Source organism: Salmo salar, chromosome 14 (assembly GCF_965601325.2).
Source record: "Salmo salar chromosome 14, fSalSal1, whole genome shotgun sequence".
Taxonomy (NCBI): domain Eukaryota; kingdom Metazoa; phylum Chordata; class Actinopteri; order Salmoniformes; family Salmonidae; genus Salmo; species Salmo salar.
Genome location: NC_138304.1, coordinates 40,974,971 through 40,993,205, shown reverse-complemented (window position 1 = coordinate 40,993,205; position 18,235 = coordinate 40,974,971). Strand labels below are relative to the sequence as shown.

The 18,235-nt window shown below is 42.1% G+C and overlaps 2 long non-coding RNA genes across 2 annotated transcripts; both read left to right on the top strand.

The window, feature by feature from the left end:
• The first annotated feature begins 1,105 nt into the window (after positions 1-1,105).
• Positions 1,106-2,434, top strand: LOC145860349 (uncharacterized). The gene is made up of 2 exons (XR_014380367.1): positions 1,106-1,267; positions 1,452-2,434. It is a non-coding gene; the product is annotated as an uncharacterized LOC145860349 (long non-coding RNA).
• Positions 2,435-2,984: 550 nt separating this feature from the next.
• Positions 2,985-4,701, top strand: LOC123723978 (uncharacterized). Its single transcript, XR_006758817.2, has 2 exons — positions 2,985-3,279; positions 4,532-4,701. It is a non-coding gene; the product is annotated as an uncharacterized LOC123723978 (long non-coding RNA).
• The last annotated feature ends 13,534 nt before the right edge of the window (positions 4,702-18,235 follow it).

The following is an 18,235-nucleotide window of genomic DNA, read 5'->3' as shown; positions in this document are numbered from 1 at the left end:
GAGTGAATTTTGGCCCATTCCTCCTGACAGAGCTGGTGTAATTGAGTCAGGTTTGTAGGCCTCCTTGCTCGCGCAAGCTTTTTCAGTTCTGGCCACACATTTTCTGTAGGATTGCGGTCAGGGCTTTGTGATGGCCACTCCAATACCTTGACTTTGTTGTCCTTAAGCCATTTTGCCACAACTTTGGAAGTATGCTTGGGGTCATTGTCCATTTGGAAGACCCATTTGCGACCAAGCTTTAACTTCCTGACTGATGTCTTGAGATGTTGCTTCAATATATCCACATATTTTTCCTCCCTCATGATGCCATCTATTTTGTGAAGTGCACCAGTCCCTCCTGCAGCAAAGCACACCCACAACATGATGCTGCCACCCCCGTGCTTCACGGTTTGGATTGTGTTCTTCGGCTTGCAAGCATCCCCCTTTTTCCTCCAAACTTAAGGATGGTCATTTTGGCCAAACAGTTCTATTTTTTGTTTCATAAGACGAGAGGACATTTCTCCAAAAAGTATGATCTTTGTCCCCATTTATTTGCACTCTTCGCACCAAAGTACGTTAATCTCTAGGAGACAGAACGCGTCTCCTTCCTGAGCGGTATGGCAGTTGCGTGGTCCCATGGTGTTTATACCTGCGTACTATTGTTTGTACAGATGAACGTGGTACCTTCAGGCGTTTGGAAATTTCTCCCAAGGATGAACCAGAAATGTGGAGGTCTACAATTTTATTTCTGAGGTCTTGGCTGATTTTCTTTAGATTTTACCATGATGTCAAGCAAAGATGCACGGAGTTTGAAGGTAGGCCTTGAAATACATCTACAGGTACACCTCCAATTGACTCATTGTGTCAATTAGCCTATCAGAAGCTTCTAAAGTCATTACATAATTTTTTTGAATTTTCCATGCTGTTTAAAGGCACAATCAACTTAGTGTATGTAAACTTCTGACCCACTGTAATTGTGATAGTGAAATAATCTGTCTGTAAACAATTGTTGGAAAAATTACTTGTCATGCACAAAGTAGATGTCCTAACCGACTATAGTTTGTTAAGAAATTTGTGGAGTGGTTGAAAAACTATTTTTAATTACTCCAACCTAAGTGTATGTAAACTTCTGACTTCAACTGTATATGCAGGATACTGACTGTGATCCTCGCGTTGGAGGGCTTTCAGGACAATACAGAGGTAGAATACCTGGCTGACGGCTCCTGGAGGTTTGTTATAGATGGCGTGAGCAGGACAACACAGCCATCGGCACCGTTGGAGAAGATGGGTGAGACTATGAACAGAGACCACAGATTCAGAGTTGAGATAATAGCTGTCTCAACTCGGTTTCGCATCAATCAGTCACCGATGTCAAAGGGACACTTAGGAGGAAATTTGAGTTAGCACTTGGATCTCAATTCAGAATACGGGCGTGGGTTAGCAGTGCTTTCACCCTCATCTCTCTCCAACAGAGGCCTATAGTGCCAGTAGTGTGACTGCAACCACCAGAGCCGTGTCAACGGAAGTTGTCACTGTGGACCTTACGCAGGAGTCATCCGAGGACGAGGCTGATGAGGTCACAAAGGTACGCCATAACGATGGCCTCCCCGACAGGAACGGGTTTCATTTAGTTGCTCAAGGTTCTGTATGGTCATCAATGGTAAATCCATCACGGAGATTAACAGTACAACACACGCAGAGGTAAAATGTGTATGTTTGTTTACAGTTAAACTGGACACAGACCTTTCAGGTCCAGTGGTCAGAAGAAAAAAAATTGCCTAAGAGGCAATGGTTACTAAGCAGTCCCAAGAGTCTAGAAACGTAACAATTATTGTGCACAGTTACATGCACACAATATTACGATTTTTGTGGATAGCTAGATTTAATATAATAGTTTGTTTTAAAATGTTTAGGCCTACATGCTTTGCAAAAAAACTGATTTCCCTAATAATCCTGTGTAGATTGACACATCTGAAATCGGGTAACCACAGTAGCCATGTTTTTTGTGAAGCCTATTTGATTCTGAGTTGGGACATACAGTATAAATTATGTATGTGAAAACTATTTCTAAGATTAATATTTTCAGTTTTTCCGAACTCACTTCACTCGCGCATTAGAGGAAGGGTTGCGCTAATGGTGCTGGCACATGTACAGATCAGATGCGTTGCTGGAATGCCAATGAAATTGTTTACAAGTCCTAATAATTCCAAAGATTGCTCTGAAAACCAGGTGTTTTATTCGGTGAAAGCTTACTTCAATTTTGACCTTAAGCCATTTTTAAGATGAGCAGAGTAATGTTTTTACATGACTATTTCCATACATTGCCTATACATTGCCTACTGTCATAATCCGTTTAATATGTAATTATTGTGCATGTAAATATACTCATGTTAATGTATTTAATGCTTTTTTTGTAATACCAATTTCTAATAAAATGATTTTCACCCTCCTAAAACGTGTTTTGAGTCAAGTTCAAGATATTTTGGAGGAGTATAATAAGAATAAAATTGGTAGATGGATAGGCCTAGCTCAGGAGTTCTCAAACTTTAGTGGCGACGAGCTGCCAATAAGCTGCGCAATGACTACCATTGCTGAAGGCTAGTGAGACGGGCAAAGGCTATATTTGCATATTGATGGCAAAATATGATTGTTATTGCGGATTCATAGGAAAGACAGAAATAGTCATAAAAATGTTACCAACACATGTGTAGGTATAATAAAATCTATTTTTCATTTCGTGTATAATGAATGGGTAAACTTCTGTTGGAGAACCCCTGGCCTAGGTTGATAAATACTTCTCAGGCTACATAATGGAGTTTTGTTGAAATTGAGATTTTAACACTGTGCGTTTACACAGGCAGTACAATTCTGACAGTGAAAAAAAATAACTCGATTTGCGGTGGCAAAAAATAGAGATTCCTACGCATGTGCGGGATTTCTTTTCACGTAGCTCGGTGCTCCGCAGACGCTTTGATCAGCACTGAATGACTTTGTCTGGGCTGCATTCCAAACACGTAAAAGACACACCCTCTCCCCTCAAATTAAGTAGACACAGGGATTATGACCTATGATGAGTTGACACTTACAGAGCAAGGGGCGAAGGAAGAAATACTTAATTTTAAATGGACCGTCCTTGACCAGAAATGTGTCACTCGTTCGTCCCATGGTTGTGTTTTCAGTCGTCATGGAACCACCAGTAGCTGTGTGCTTTATATGCGCTACAGTCAATTAAGATTTCATATCTTGGCTAGAAGACAACTCATCCGCAGACATCGAATGCTATCCATCTGACGATATCAGGTACATCGACAATTAGTGTATAAGTGTGATGTTAGGGAAATTGTATGTGCTAGCTAACGTTTCCTAAAGCTAACCAAACAAAAATATAATTACTTTTATGATACGCGTTTGCCTTCGTGCATTAGTAGAACATTTTCTAATTTATTTACACTTGTATGTTGACTTCTCCATATTGATGTTGGTTTAAAGTTTTGGCTGACTTTTCTTAGCAGATGTACAATCATCACAAATTGAATTATGGGGCGTTTCAGGCCCCGGAGTGAACAGAATTGGACACGCAAACTCAGAAGGCGAAGTTGCTAGAGGCATGTCGATTTGTTGCTAAAAGTTACTAAATGACGTTGTGATATCATTGTAATAACGTATAACTGCGTCAATACGTAGAATACACAGTAACGTTACTCAACTTGACGGGCCATATCGGCGAAAAATATGATTTGGCATTTGTTAGTTTCGATATGTTTATCTCATTTTTATTTGTAAAAGTAATATAAATGCAACATTTTATATGATCAGATATGTTTATTTTTAAACACACTTAATTATTGAACAATTACACATTATTGAACAATGACATTTTACTTATTTTCTTTTTATCTTGTAAACCTACACATTCTGTAGTTATCATGCATGACGCTCAGCTCGTGCCCAGGCAGCTGCAGTCAGCCAACAATGATTTGCAATTTCCGGAAATTGCTGCTGGCTGCACGAGTTGAGCGCCTGCTGCTGACGTCAGTCACAACGCACTTTTGCAGCCAGGCACAGGTGTTGTGACCGAGTGTGTGACAGAGAAAATTGTTTTCTGTCATTTAGAGGGAAAATGCGTGCATTTTAGCGTTTGAGTCACATTTCAAAAGTTGCTTAAAGTTCCAAATAGATTTTTAAATGTAGCTCAATTTGTTGCTAGGTGCTGTTTTAAAAAAAAAGTTGCCAGGGTAGTCTGAAAAGTTGCCAATTCTAGCAACAAAATTGCTAAATTGGCATCACTGGGACCGAGGGTCTTACGTTGCCAACTTCCCTTGCTTGGCTAATTGTTTGGACCGATGGCAAAGATGGCCGCGGGGATTCCCCCAAGGGCATAAGGCGAGGGTAAGTGGAGGAGGGTGTGACTTTGACGTGTTTGAAACGCTGCCCTGGTGTAGCCTACACACTTCATGTTGTACACAAAGGACATGGTCGACATGTTCGAAGTACTCAGTAGGCCATTAACCATAAACGCCACTTCAAGTTATTTTTTTTATTTTTTTTTCAGGAGGGGAGTCAAGCTACATGCAACTATTTAAGCTACTGGTTGTAAATACATGGAGAAAAAAATCCGACAAATGGGGAACCGATCAATCCCCGCCACCTGGAACCATCAAGCGTAGAGGTCCTTGTACATTTTGGCCAATTGTTTTCTGAATAAAAATGGAAATTGCTTGGTTTTTTTATTCCCATTTTTTGTTGTTGCATATAAACCAAAAAACGACTTGATATTTAGATTTTCACAAGTGGGTGGGTTAAATGTGGAACTTGTCGTTGGCCAAATGCACAGCCAACACGTCCTATCGCTTTAAAATAGGAGTTCAACCCTAACTATATTCTGTTAATCTACTAAGAAATGTAGAAATATCACTTTCTATTTTAGATTTAAAGGGGCAATCTGCAGTTAAATCACCCACCCTGTAACAAAGCTGTTTTGGTAAACAGCTGAGGGATGGGGCTGGAGAAATGTACCCACTCTCAAATTCATAGACAAAGCTATCAATGCCATGACTCAACAAAATTATAGTTTTCACCATGTTTTGAGGGTATACAGTGTTTACAATTACATTGGTTACAAACCAAGGAGTAAAACAAGCTTATATTTTGGGCTCTGATGAGATGGTTCAACTAAGCTCATGGGGCATTTATAAGTTATGGGGGCCACACTGGTGAACATAAGCAACCATTTAGTTAAATGGGTTCTCCAGCTCAAAAGGCATATCAGCCAATTTAAAATCTTTGATTTACTTGCATGTGACAGAACGCTAAATTGTAGCTTGTCCTATCAGATAAAATGGTACACTTTAGCCCTATGCTAACTTCAACAGGTTGCACTGATTTAGAGTTGCAGTCGGAAGTTTACATAAACTTAGGTTGGAGTCATTAAAACAAGTTTTTCAACCACTCCACAAATTTCGTGTTAAACTATAGTTTTGGCAAGTCTTTTAGGACATCTACTTTGTGCATGACACAAGTAATTTTTCCAACAATTGTTTACAGATTATTTCACTCATAATTCACTGTATCACAATTCCAGTGGGTCAGAAGTTTACATACACTAAATTGACTGTGCCTTTAAACAGCTTGGAAAAATTCCAGATAATGATGTCATGGCTTTAGAAGCTTCTGATAGGCTAATTGACATCATTTGAGTCAATTGGAGGTGTACCTGTGGATGTATTTCAAGGCCTACCTTCAAACTTAGTGCCTCTTTGCTTGACAAAATGGGAAAATCAAAAAGAAATCAGCCAAGACCTCAGAATTTATTTTGTAGACCTCCACAAGTCTGGTTCATCCTTGGGAGCAATTTCCAAACGCCTTAAGGTACCACGTTCATCTGTACAAACAATAGTACACAAGTATAAACACCATGGGACCATGCAACCGTCATACCGCTCAGGAAGGAGACGCGTTCTGTCTCCTAGAGATGAACATACTTTGGTGCGAAAAGTACAAATCAATCCCAGAACAACAGCAAAGGACCTTGTGAAGATGCTGGAGGAAACGGGTACAAAAGTATCTATATCCACAGTAAAACAAGGCCCATATTGACATAACCTGAAAGGCCGCTCGGCATGGAAGAAGCCACTGCTCCAAAACCGGCATAAAAAAGCCAGACTACGGTTTGCAACTGCACATGGGGACAAAGATCATACTTTTTGGAGAAATGTCCTCTGGTCTGATGAAACAAAAATAGAACTGCTTGGCCATAATGACCATCGTTATGTTTGTCTCTAGGAGATAGAACACGTCTCCTTCCTGAGCGGTATGACGGCTGCGTGGTCCCATGGTGTTTATACTTTCGTACTATTGTTTGTATATTGTTCGAACGTGGTACCTTCAGGCGTTTGGAAATTGCTCCCAAGGATGAACCAGACTTGTGAAGGTCTACAATTTTTTTTTTTCTGAGGTCTTGGCTGATTTCTTTTGATTTTCCCATGATGTCAAGCAAAGAGGCACTGAGTTTGAAGGTAGGCCTTGAAATACATCCACAGGTACACCTCCAATTGACTCAAATGATTCCAAGCTGTTTAAAGGCACAGTCAATTTAGTGTATGTAAACTTCTGACCAACTGGAATTGTGATACAGTGAATTATAAGTGAAATAATCTGTAAACTATTGTTGGATAAATTACTTGTGTCATGCACAAAGTAGATGTCCTAAAAGACTTGCCAAAACTATAGTTTGTTAACAAGAAATTTGTGGTGGTTGAAACACTTAGGTGGGAGTCTTTAAAACAAGTTTATGTAAACATCCGCTTCAACTGTATGTGCTGCCACTCCATAAGGGTGGGGATACAAATGATCTTGACAACTATCGCCCCATTTCAAGACTACCTTCTTTAGCTAAGATTCTTGAATCCTTGGTTAATGTACGTCTTCATTCCTTTTTATCTGATAATTGTATTTTTTAATATAAACCAATCAGGGTTTCCTCTTGGGCATAGTACTACTACAGCAACCACGTTAGTTGTTAATGATCTTGTCAATGCCTTGGATGCTAAAAAGATCTGTGCTGCCTTGTTCATTGACCTGTCAAAGCCGTTCGACATTGTTGATCATTCTGTTTTGCTGAAGAAGTTATCAAAAATACGGTTTACGGTTTCAGAATTATCTTAGTGACAGAACTCAGGCCATCTTGACAAAGGTTAAATCTGAATGTCTTCAGATTCAAAAAGGTGTTCCTCGGTTCGATTTTGGGTCCATTATTGTTCACCTTGTATATTAATGACATAGGAAACACTGTTAATACTTGTAACATTCATCTCTATGCAGATGACACAGTTTTGTATTCCTGAGCCATCTCGGTGCAGGAGGCCATTCGTTAACTTCAGCATGACTTTGATTCAATTCAGAAATCACTTTCAGATCTTAAATTAGTGTTAAATACAAGTAAAACCAATCTCATGCTGTTCTCTGGGACACGAAATGTTGACCCTGAGGACCTGCATATAAATACCTGGGTGTCTGGATTGATGACAAGTTGTCCTTTGTAACTCATATAGAAAATATGACTAAGAAGCTAAGATCCAAGATTTTTTTTTTTTAATATATATCAAATTAAATCATGCCTCAGTATTGAAATTAGGAGAAAGATTGTTCAAACAACGCTTCTCCCTGTATTGGATTTTGGTGATATTGTTTACATGCATGAGACAACCTGTTTTGAAACCCTTGGACGCAGTCTACCATTCCGCAATACGCTTTATCACAGGGGACAATTTTATGACTCATCATTGCAGTCTGTATAAAAATGTAGGATGGACCTCTCTGTCTGTAAGAAGAGAGCTGCATTCTCTTTTATTTATTTACAACGCAATCTTACAGAAACTCCCTTCATATGTAACTTAATTAAGTTAAGAATTCTCAGTTACCAAACCCGTTCTCAGGAATGGATAACACTAGAGATCCCTTTAATTTCTTCAGATTTGGGAAAACCTGCGTTTTGGCTTTTTTGGCCCTAATTTGTGGAATAATCTGCAGAGTTCACAGCAGTTACATGTGCTGGTGCCACTCAGGCAGTTTAAATTATTGATTGCGGATCTCTATGTAGTTGAATGTTATTGCTTTTATTAAATGTTTATTTTGTTGTGTGCTAAATTATATTGTTTTATACACATAGACTACTGTTCAAAAGTTTGATCAAATCAAATGTTAGTCACATGCGCTGAATACAACAGGTGTAGACCTTACAGTGAAATGCTTTACGAGCCCCTAACCAACAATGCAGTTGGGGGGAAAAATACGGATAAGAATAAGAGAAAAGTAACAAGTAATTAAAGAGCAGCAGTAAAATAACAATAGCGAGACTATATGACTAGATGTTTAGGAGTCTTATGGCTTGGGGGTAGAAGCTGTTTAGAGGCCTCTTGGACCTAGACTTGGCGCTCCGGTACCGCTTGCGGTAGCAGAGAGAACAGTCTATGACTTGGGTGGCTGGAGTCTTTGACCATTTTTAGGGCCTTCCTCTGACACCGCCTGGTATAGAGGTCTTGGATGGCAGGAAGCTTGGCCCCAGTGATGTACTGGGTCGTTCGCGCTACCCTCTGTAGTGCCTTGCGGTCGGAGGCCGAGCAGTAGTAGTAGTATATCACTCCCGCCGACTAATTGAAGAAGAACTCTTCGTCCAGTTTGATGTAATTGCAGTTCTGATGTCTAGAAGCTCTTTTCGATCATAAGAGACGGTAGCAGCAACATTATGTACAAAACAAGTTACAAACAACGTGAAAAAACAGGCAAAATTGCATGTTTGGTTAAGAGCCGATAAGACGGCAGCCCTGCCCTCCTGCGCCATCGTTCTAATGAAAGACTATGACAAGGTCATATCATTCCTGTGAGAGTTCGGTCTGTTCCAAAAAACAGTAGTTGTCTTCCTGAGCATGAGCAATATTCCAAATGGCTGTCTGGGAATGTCCATTGTCTTTCTCGGCGATATACCAGAGCACTGCTGCAAACTATCAATCATCAACTCGAGTGAGAATGGAGACCCGAACATGGGAATATACACTGCTCAAAAAAATAAAGGGAACACTAAAATAACACATCCTAGATCTGAATGAATGAAATAATCTTATTAAATACTTTTTTCTTTACATAGTTGAATGTGCTGACAACAAAATCACACAAAAATAATCAATGGAAATCCAATTTATCAACCCATGGAGGTCTGGATTTGGAGTTACACTCAAAATTAAAGTGGAAAACCACACTACAGGCTGATCCAACTTTGATGTAATGTCCTTAAAACAAGTCAAAATGAGGCTCAGTAGTGTGTGTGTGGCCTCCACGTGCCTGTATGACCTCCATACAATGCCTGGGCATGCTCCTGATGAGGTGGCGGATGGTCTCCTGAGGGATCTCCTCCCAGACCTGGACTAAAGCATCCGCCAACTTCTGGACAGTCTGTGGTGCAACGTGGCGTTGGTGGATGGAGCGAGACATGATGTCCCAGATGTGCTCAATTGGATTCAGGTCTGGGGAACGGGCAGGCCAGTCCATAGCATCAATGCCTTCCTCTTGCAGGAACTGCTGACACACTCCAGCCACATGTCTAGCATTGTCTTGCATTAGGAGGAACCCAGGGCCAACCGCACCAGCATATGGTCTCACAAGGGGTCTGAGGATCTCATTTCGGTACCTAATGGCAGTCAGGCTACCTCTGGCGAGCACATGGAGGGCTGTGTGGCTCCCCAAAGAAATGCCACCCCACACCATGACTTACCCACCGCCAAACCGGTCATGCTGGAGGATGTTGCAGGCAGCAGAACGTTCTCCACGGCATCTCCAGACTGTCATGTCTGTCACATGTGCTCAGTGTGAACCTGCTTTCATCTGTGAAGAGCACAGGGCGCCAGTGGCGAATTTGCCAATCTTGGTATTCTCTGGCAAATGCCAAACGTCCTGCACGGTGTTGGGCTGTAAGCACAACCCCCACCTGTGGACGTCGGGCCCTCATACCACCCTCATGGAGTCTGTTTCTGTCCGTTTGAGCAGACACATGCACATTTGTGGCCTGCTGGAGGTCATTTTGCAGGGCTCTGGCAGTGCTCCTCCTGCGCCTCCTTGCACAAAGGCGGAGGTAGCGGTCCTGCTGCTGGGTTGTTGCCCTCCTACGGCCTCCTCCACGTCTCCTGATGTACTGGCCTGTCTCCTGGTAGCGCCTCCATGCTCTGGACACAACGCTGACAGAGACAACAAACCTTCTTGCCACAGCTCGCATTGATGTGCCATCCTGGATGAGCTGCACTACCTGAGCCACTTGTGTGGGTTGTAGACGCCGTCTCATGCTACCACTAGTGTGAAAGCACCGCCAGCATTAAAAAGTGACCAAAACATCAGCCAGGAAGCATAGGAACTGAGAAGTGGTCTGTGGTTACCACCTGCAGAACCACTCCTTTATTGGGGGTGTCTTGCTAATTGCCTATAATTTCCACCTGTTGTCTATTCCATTTGCACAACACCATGTGAAATGTATTGTCAATCAGTGTTGCTTCCTAAGTGGACAGTTTGATTTCACAGAAGTGTGATTGACTTGGAGTTACATTGTGTTGTTTAAGTGTTCCCTTTATTTTTTTGAGCAGTATATTTTATGGAAGAGAGTAGACTGGTGGGTCCCGACATGTGTTCCCGATACAAGAGGATCAACAACACTGTGGCGACCACATTTGGATTTGGGAACGAGTCGGGGGGATGTCTCGACGGATGGTACTTCAGCAATGAGAAATACACGTCAGCTATAGTGTTTGAGGTAAATATCCTGCAATTTTTTTTAATCCAGGCATAGAGGTCTGGGCTCTAAAGGCACAGCTATAGGTTTATAGACTAATCCCAGGTTTAATTGATCCAAGTTGTCCCATCACCACATTGGGAGTGGGTGTGTGATAATGCATGAAAGGTCCCGTCCTCGAACCTTGATCTTCTTCCTAGGAGTTCTGGTCGGATCGTTCATTAGTAGCCAGCTCTCTGACAGGTAAATCCATCCACGTTTGGATCAGATTATGCCTTCCCTTAACTCGGTGTGGATAGTCTCTCTGCAAAGACGGGTTGCTGTGAGGTCTGTGAGAGGTTTATTGCAAGCAGAACAGTCATCTAGGCCTTTTTATGTGTAGGTTAATAGGAAGGATAATCTGATATCACGATATGCCCTGCTCATATCGATATCAAATGATCAATATTGATGCCCACCACTAAAAGTTAGAGTAGATTCCCAAAGCCTAAACACAGAAATGTTGTTTTGTTCAGAAATATTCACTAGAATGGGAATCCCTATTCAAGTCGATGAACGTCTTCTGATTCTATTTCTGTGCTTGTGTTTATTATCTGTGTGTCCTGCAGGTTTGGGAGGAAGCCAGTGTTTTTCAGTACAATGGCTGTTCAGATAATCGTTGCACTAATCCAGTCTACCTCAATCAGCTGGCCTACGTACTGTGTGCTTAACTGTCTGAGGGGCTTGGGCCTGACATCCAATTGCATTACATCACTAGTATTGGGTGAGAGAAGTGTTGTATGTGGCACAAGGCCAGGGTACTGGCATACATCCCATTTACATTCATCATATTCCTACCCAACCTCTTTGAATGTTCCACTTATAAACTGCGGGCTACATAAGAGTACATTGTCTGCCAATAAATGTTGTGTGAATAGTATTTGTGCCAACAATTATTGTGTTCTTAAATAGGCTACACAGGAGAGGGGTAAAGAAGTCAGAGTATCAAACACAGGAAGTTAATATACCCCAAACAGTCTTCTCTGATCCTGAAAGCTTTGTGGTGGTGAATCTTGGGGCAAGAAGTCGTATTATAATAATAATAATAATAATAATAATAATAGCTATAGGCTATAAGGTCAAACTTTTTTCCTGGTCGGGAGAAACTAACTTCAGGTTAGGTTCCCCTAACATATGGCGCTGCACAATATTTGCAGCCTGAGAACTGCATCTGTCTAGTTATTTGTTATTTTACGTAGTCTTCGCCAAATACACAAATTTCTGCTATGTAAATGGTCAGGGAGGTGACCAAGAACCCGATGGTCACTCTGATAGAGCTCTAGAGTTTCTATGTGGAGATGGGAGAACCTTCCAGAAGGACAACCGTCTCTGCAGCACTCCAACAATCAGGCCTTTATGGTAGAGTGGCCAGACGGAAGCCACTCCTCAGTAAAAGACACATGACAGCCCACTTGGAGTTTTCCAAAAGGCACCTAAAGACTCTCAGATCATGAGAAACAAGATTCTCTGGTCTGATGAAACCAAAATTGAACTCTTTGGCATGAATGCCAAGCGTCACATCTGGAGGAAACCTGGCACCATCCCAATGGTGAAGCATGGTGGTGGCAGCATCATTCTGTGGGGAGGTTTTTCAACTGCAGGGACTGGGAGACTAATCAGGATCAAGGCAAAATGAACGTAGCAAAGTACAAAGAGATCCTTGATGAAAACCTGCTCCAGAGCACTCAGGACCTCAGACTGGGGCGAAGGTTCACCTTCCAACAGGACAACAACCCTAAGCACACAGCCAAGACAATGCAGGAGTGGCTTTGGGACGAGTCTCTGAATGTCCTTGAGTGGCCCAGCCAGAGCCCGGACTTGAACCCGATCTCTGGAGAGACCTGAAAATAGCTGTAGCAGCAACGCCCCCCCCCGTCCAACTTGATAGAGCTTGAGAGGATCTCCAGAGAGGAATGGGAGAAACTCCCCAAATAAGGGTGTGGCAAGCATGTAGCATCATACCCAAGAAGACTTGAGGCAGTAATCGCTGCCAAAGTTTTTTCAACAAAGTACTGAGTAAATGGTTTGAATACTTATTTTAATGTGATATTTCAGTCTTTTTGTTGGCTTTTTTTGCAAAGAAAACCAAACAAAAAAACAGTTTTTGCTGTATTATTGTGGGGTGTTGTGTGTAGATTGATGAGGGGGAAAATGTAATCAATTTTAGAATAAGACTGTAACATAACAAAATATGGCAAAAGTAAAGGGGTCAGAATACTTTCCGAATGCACTGAACAAAAATATAAACGCAACATGAAACAATGATTTTACTGAGTTACAGTTCATATAAAGAAAAATTAACATTCAATTGTCTGGCAACAGCTCTGGTGAACATTCCTGCAGTCAGCATGCCAATTGCACACTCCCTCAAAACTTGAGACATCTGTGGCATTATGTTGTGTGACAAAATTTCAAATTTTAGAGTGGCCTATTATTGTCCCCAGCACCTGTGTAATGATCTTGCTGTTTAATCCACTTCTTGATATGTCACACCTGTCAGGTGGATGGATTATCTTGGCAAAAGAGAAATTCTCACTAACAGGGATGTAAAAAAAAAAATTGTGTACAACATTTCTGGGATTTTTATTTCAGCTCATGAAACATGGGACCAACACTTAACATGTTGCTTTTCTATTTTTGTTTAGCAACATGGATTTTGCAATTTATCATGATGTATTGTAGACAGGCAGTGTATACATATTCAGAGTAACATTTCATCCTGTGTCCTCATCATATTTTAGCAAATGAGTAGTTGTAAAGAGCAGCAGCAAGTGTACACTTTCCTGGACATCTCCATCCTCAACATCATCCTCTGGTAAGGGTCCAGACTCATCCACTGGGTGTATGGTCCCCACTTCCTGGTCCCCACTTCCTGGGCATGTTGCTTTCTAACCCCACATGTTTAACCACAAACCCTAACTTTAGCCCTAACCCTAACCTTAGCTATCACCTGAAATTGAGAACATAGCTCATCTACCTGCTCATCAGTTTTCCAGTCTGTATTTTACATGGCCATACCATAACTCTCCCTCTCTCTCCCTTTTCCCTCTCTCCTCTCCCTCCTTGAACTTTACAACAAAGTCCTGCCATACATTATCTTTGGGATAATTAGCCTCTTTCTGCGAGTCTGAGTCGTCTGCTTCAAACACCAGGGATTGTAAACTCCCTGACAACAGCCAAGTCAAGCCTATCAGATGGTAGGTCATAATATAGATGAGTGCAATCACATTGTGCTTTAACAGCTGTCTTGTGAATGCGACATTGAACCATGATACTAACTTAGTGTGTTAGTACCATGATACCATGGTTGTCATAGTTGTCAGTGGTTATGTCATGAACGGTAAAGTCGTGTGCCATGTGATTTTGGAAAGAGAAGAGTCACGCACACCCAAGCACAGTACAGTAGCAGGCCAAAAAAATAGTAACTTAGGCAGACAGAAATGTGTACTTATCATTGTCATGTGATTATGACCTCCACTCCAAAAGAGATGAATATTATCCTCAAAGTATAATCCCTTTAGTTCACTTTTCTTTTAGTTTCTGCTCATCAAAGGAGTCGACCACTATCCAATATGACCATGACCTGAAAGACATCCCAATAATGAATGGAACAGCACAGGCTCACCTGCCACTTGAAGAAGAATTTTTTTTTTTTTTTTTTAATGCAGTGTTTTGAGTCCACTCCTTCGGAAAGTATTCAGACCCCTTGACTTTTTACACATTTGGTTAGGTTACAGCCTTATTCTAAAATTTATTAAATTAGTTTTTTTCCTCATCAATATACACACAATACCCCGTAATGACAAAGCAAAAGGTTTTTTTGAAATGTTTAAACTATAACCTTTACATAAGTATTCAGACCCTTTACTCAGTACTTTGAAGCACCTTTGGCAGCGATTACAGCCTTGAGTCTTCTTGGGTATGATGCTACAAGCTTGGCACACCTGTATTTGGCAAGTTTCTCCCATTCCTCTCTGCAGATCCTCTAAAGCTCTGTCAGGTTGGACGGGGAGCGTTGCTGCACAGCTATTTTCAGGTCTCTCCAGAGATGTTAGATTGGGTTCAAGTCCGGGCTCTGGCTGGGTCACTCAAGGACATTCAGAGACTTGTCCCGAAGCCACTCCTGCATTGTCTTGGCTGTGTGCTTAGGGTGACTTTCCTTTTGGAAGGTGAACCTTCAACCCAGTCTGAGGTCCTGAGTGCTTTGGAGCAGATTTTCATCTCTGTACTTTGCTACGTTCATCTTTGCCTTGATCCTGACTAGTCTCCCAGTCCTTGCCGCTGAAAAACCTCCCCACAGCATGATGCTGCCACCACCATGCTTCACCGTAGGGATGGTGCCATGTTTCCTCCAGATGTGACGCTTGGCAACCAGGCCAAAGAGTTCAATCTTGGTTTCATCAGACCAGAGAATCTTGTTTCTCATGGTCTGAGAATCTTTAGGTACCTTTTGGCAAACTCCAAGCGTGCTGTCGTGTGCCTTTTACTGAAGTGGCTTCCGTCTGACCACTCTACCATAAAGGGCTGATTGGTGGAGTGCTGCAGAGATGGTTGTCCTTCTGGAAGCTTCTCCCATCTCAACATAGGAACTCTTGAGCTCTGTCAGAGTGACCATCAGGTTTTATGTCACCTCGCTGACCAAGGCCCTTCTCCCACGATTGCTCTGTTTGCCGGGCGGCCAGCTCTAGGAAGAGTCTTGGTGGTTCCAAACTTCTTCCATTTAAGAATGATGGAAGCCATTGTGTTCTTGGGGACCTTCAATGCTGCAGACATTTTTTGGTACACTTCCAAAGATCTGTGCCTCGACACAATCCTGTCTCGGAGCTCTACGAACAATTCCTTCGCCCTCATGGCTTGGTTTTTGCTCTGATGTGCACTGTCAACTGTGAGACCTTCAATAGACAGGTGTGTGCCTTAACAAATCATGTCCAATCAATTGAACTTACCACAGGTGTCTACAATCAAGTATTAGAAACATCTCAAGGATGATCAATGCAAACAGGATGCACCTGAGCTCAATTTTGAGTCTCCTAAGCACTGGGTCTGAATACTTATGTAAATAAGGTATCTGTTTTTTATTTGTAATAAATTAGCAAAAGTGTCTAAACCTGTTTTCCCTTTGTCATTACGGGTATTGTGAGTAGATTGCTGAGGAATTTGTTTTATTTAATCAATTTTAGAATAAGGCTGTAATGTAACAAAGTGGAAAAAGTCAAATGTTCTGAATACTTCCCGAAGGCACTGTACATTTTATAAGAATCAATTCCTACAGTGGTCAAACCGTGGTGCCAAAACATTCATATACTTATAATGTAGTCTATTATATGGGGCGGATGGGATTCTTATCAGAATGCACTCTAATTCCAAATAGTAAGCCAGGAGAGTGAAACGAGGAAAAAGGTTATTCTTGTCCAGGCAAGAAATGAAGTATGACTGTCATGGCAACACCTTGAACAAATGGCACAGGACAGAACAGGTTGGATGCAGTCTGTTGACTTGCGGTTCTGCAAAGAATGCCCAAGTAAATCAGTAAGTTGTCAGCCTAGCAGTAGGGTGACCCTAGTCTGGTAGCACCTCCTACTAGCTTGTTACTGCAGTTTTATGCTATTTATGTGTGATACATAACTGCAGAGAACAAAATTTGTCTTCATTCAATATGATAATAAGTATTCTAATAATTTGTTTGCTTTAGCTTTCATTAATATGCACATTTGTATCTTTTTAAACTAAGGCCCATTTGTACTGTTACCTAAACTGTACACTGCCACTAGAGGTGAATAAAAGCCTGCTTGTGTGACTGACTAAATTACTCTTTTGCCTCCCCCACCTTTTCCACCAGCCCTACCACCAAAGATGTATTTAAACCCTGGATTACTGATGCTATGTACTGGTGATTGAGAGGCTTTGAAGTCACTGGTCGGCCATATTGGCACTCCCCAGTATGAGCAGTCCTGGTTAAACAGTACAAATATGGCCTACGAAGATCGATCAAGATGGCAGGACAAAGTGGAGGAGCAATTCAGCTGGTAAGACACAAGGCTTAAGTGGCAGGAGCTTCTAACAACCACTGATTACAAAAAGAAAGCCAGTCATGTTACGGACACCAACGTCACCCTACCGGATGAGCTAAACACCTTTCTCACGCTTCGAGCATAATGACTCTGACGAGGAGAACCCCCGAGGACAACGAGGGCTAAGGGCTAACATTCTCCACGGAGGATGTGTGCAAGTCATGCAAGCATGTTAACTCGCAAGGCTGCCGGCTCCAACAGCATCCCTAACCACGCCCTCAGAGCATGTGCAAACCAGCTATCTGTTGTGTTTTGAAATGTGCAATCTCTCTCTACCTCAGGCCATTATCCCCATCTGCGCCAAGATGTCCACTATCATCCCCGTGCCCAAGAAGGGGAAAGTAACTGAGCTGAATGACTACCGACCCTTAGCACTGATCATAAAGTGCTTCAAGAGGCTAGTCAAAGATCGATAACATCACCTCCTCGACACACTCAACCCTCTCCATTTCGCCTACCCCTCGACAGATACACAGACGACGCAATTGCACTGCATATTCCCCTTACCAACCTGGACAAAAGGAATGCATATGTGAGGATACTGTTAATTGACTACAGCTTAGCCTTCGACACCATAGTGCCCTCTAAGTTCACCACAAAGCTCACAGCCCTGGGACTGAACTCCTCCATATGCAACTGGGTCCTGGACTTCCTGACGGGCCATCCCCAGTTGGTGAAGATTGTTAACATTACATCCCCAACACTGATTCTCAACACGGGGCCCCACAAGGGTACGTCTTCAGTCCCCTCCTGTACTCCCTGTATACCCACGACTGCGTGGCCTTACACAGATCCAACTCCATTATCAAGTTCGCTGACGACATGACAATAGTAGGTCTGATTACCAACAATGACAAGACGGCCTACAGAGAGGAGGTAGGCACTCTGATAGCATGGTGCCAAGTAAACAACCTGTCCCTCAAAGTCAGCAAAACAAAGGAGCTGATTCTGGACTTCAGGGGGACCAGGCTGGGCCCCATCCTCGTCAACGGGGCTGCTGTGGAGATGGTCAAAAATATCAAGTTCCTTGGCATACACATCTCATAGGAGCTGAAATGGTCAAAACACACGGACATTGTGGTGAAGAAGGCAGGACAGCAACTCTTCAACCTCAGGAGGCTGAAGAAATTAGTTTAACCATAGAAATTCGGCTTGTCCCTGAAGGTTCCCCACTGCTCCCTCAATGGACATTTACCCTGCACTCACCCTCCAATGGACATTTATAATTGTTACAGTTGTAAATATGTATTTATTATTATTAGTATTATTGTTTCATTCATTTCCCTTTTTGACCTACACTGTTGGAGCTCAGAGCTTTAGAATTTCACTGTACCGTTCAACTACATCTGCGTCCCTGTTCATGTGACTAAAACTT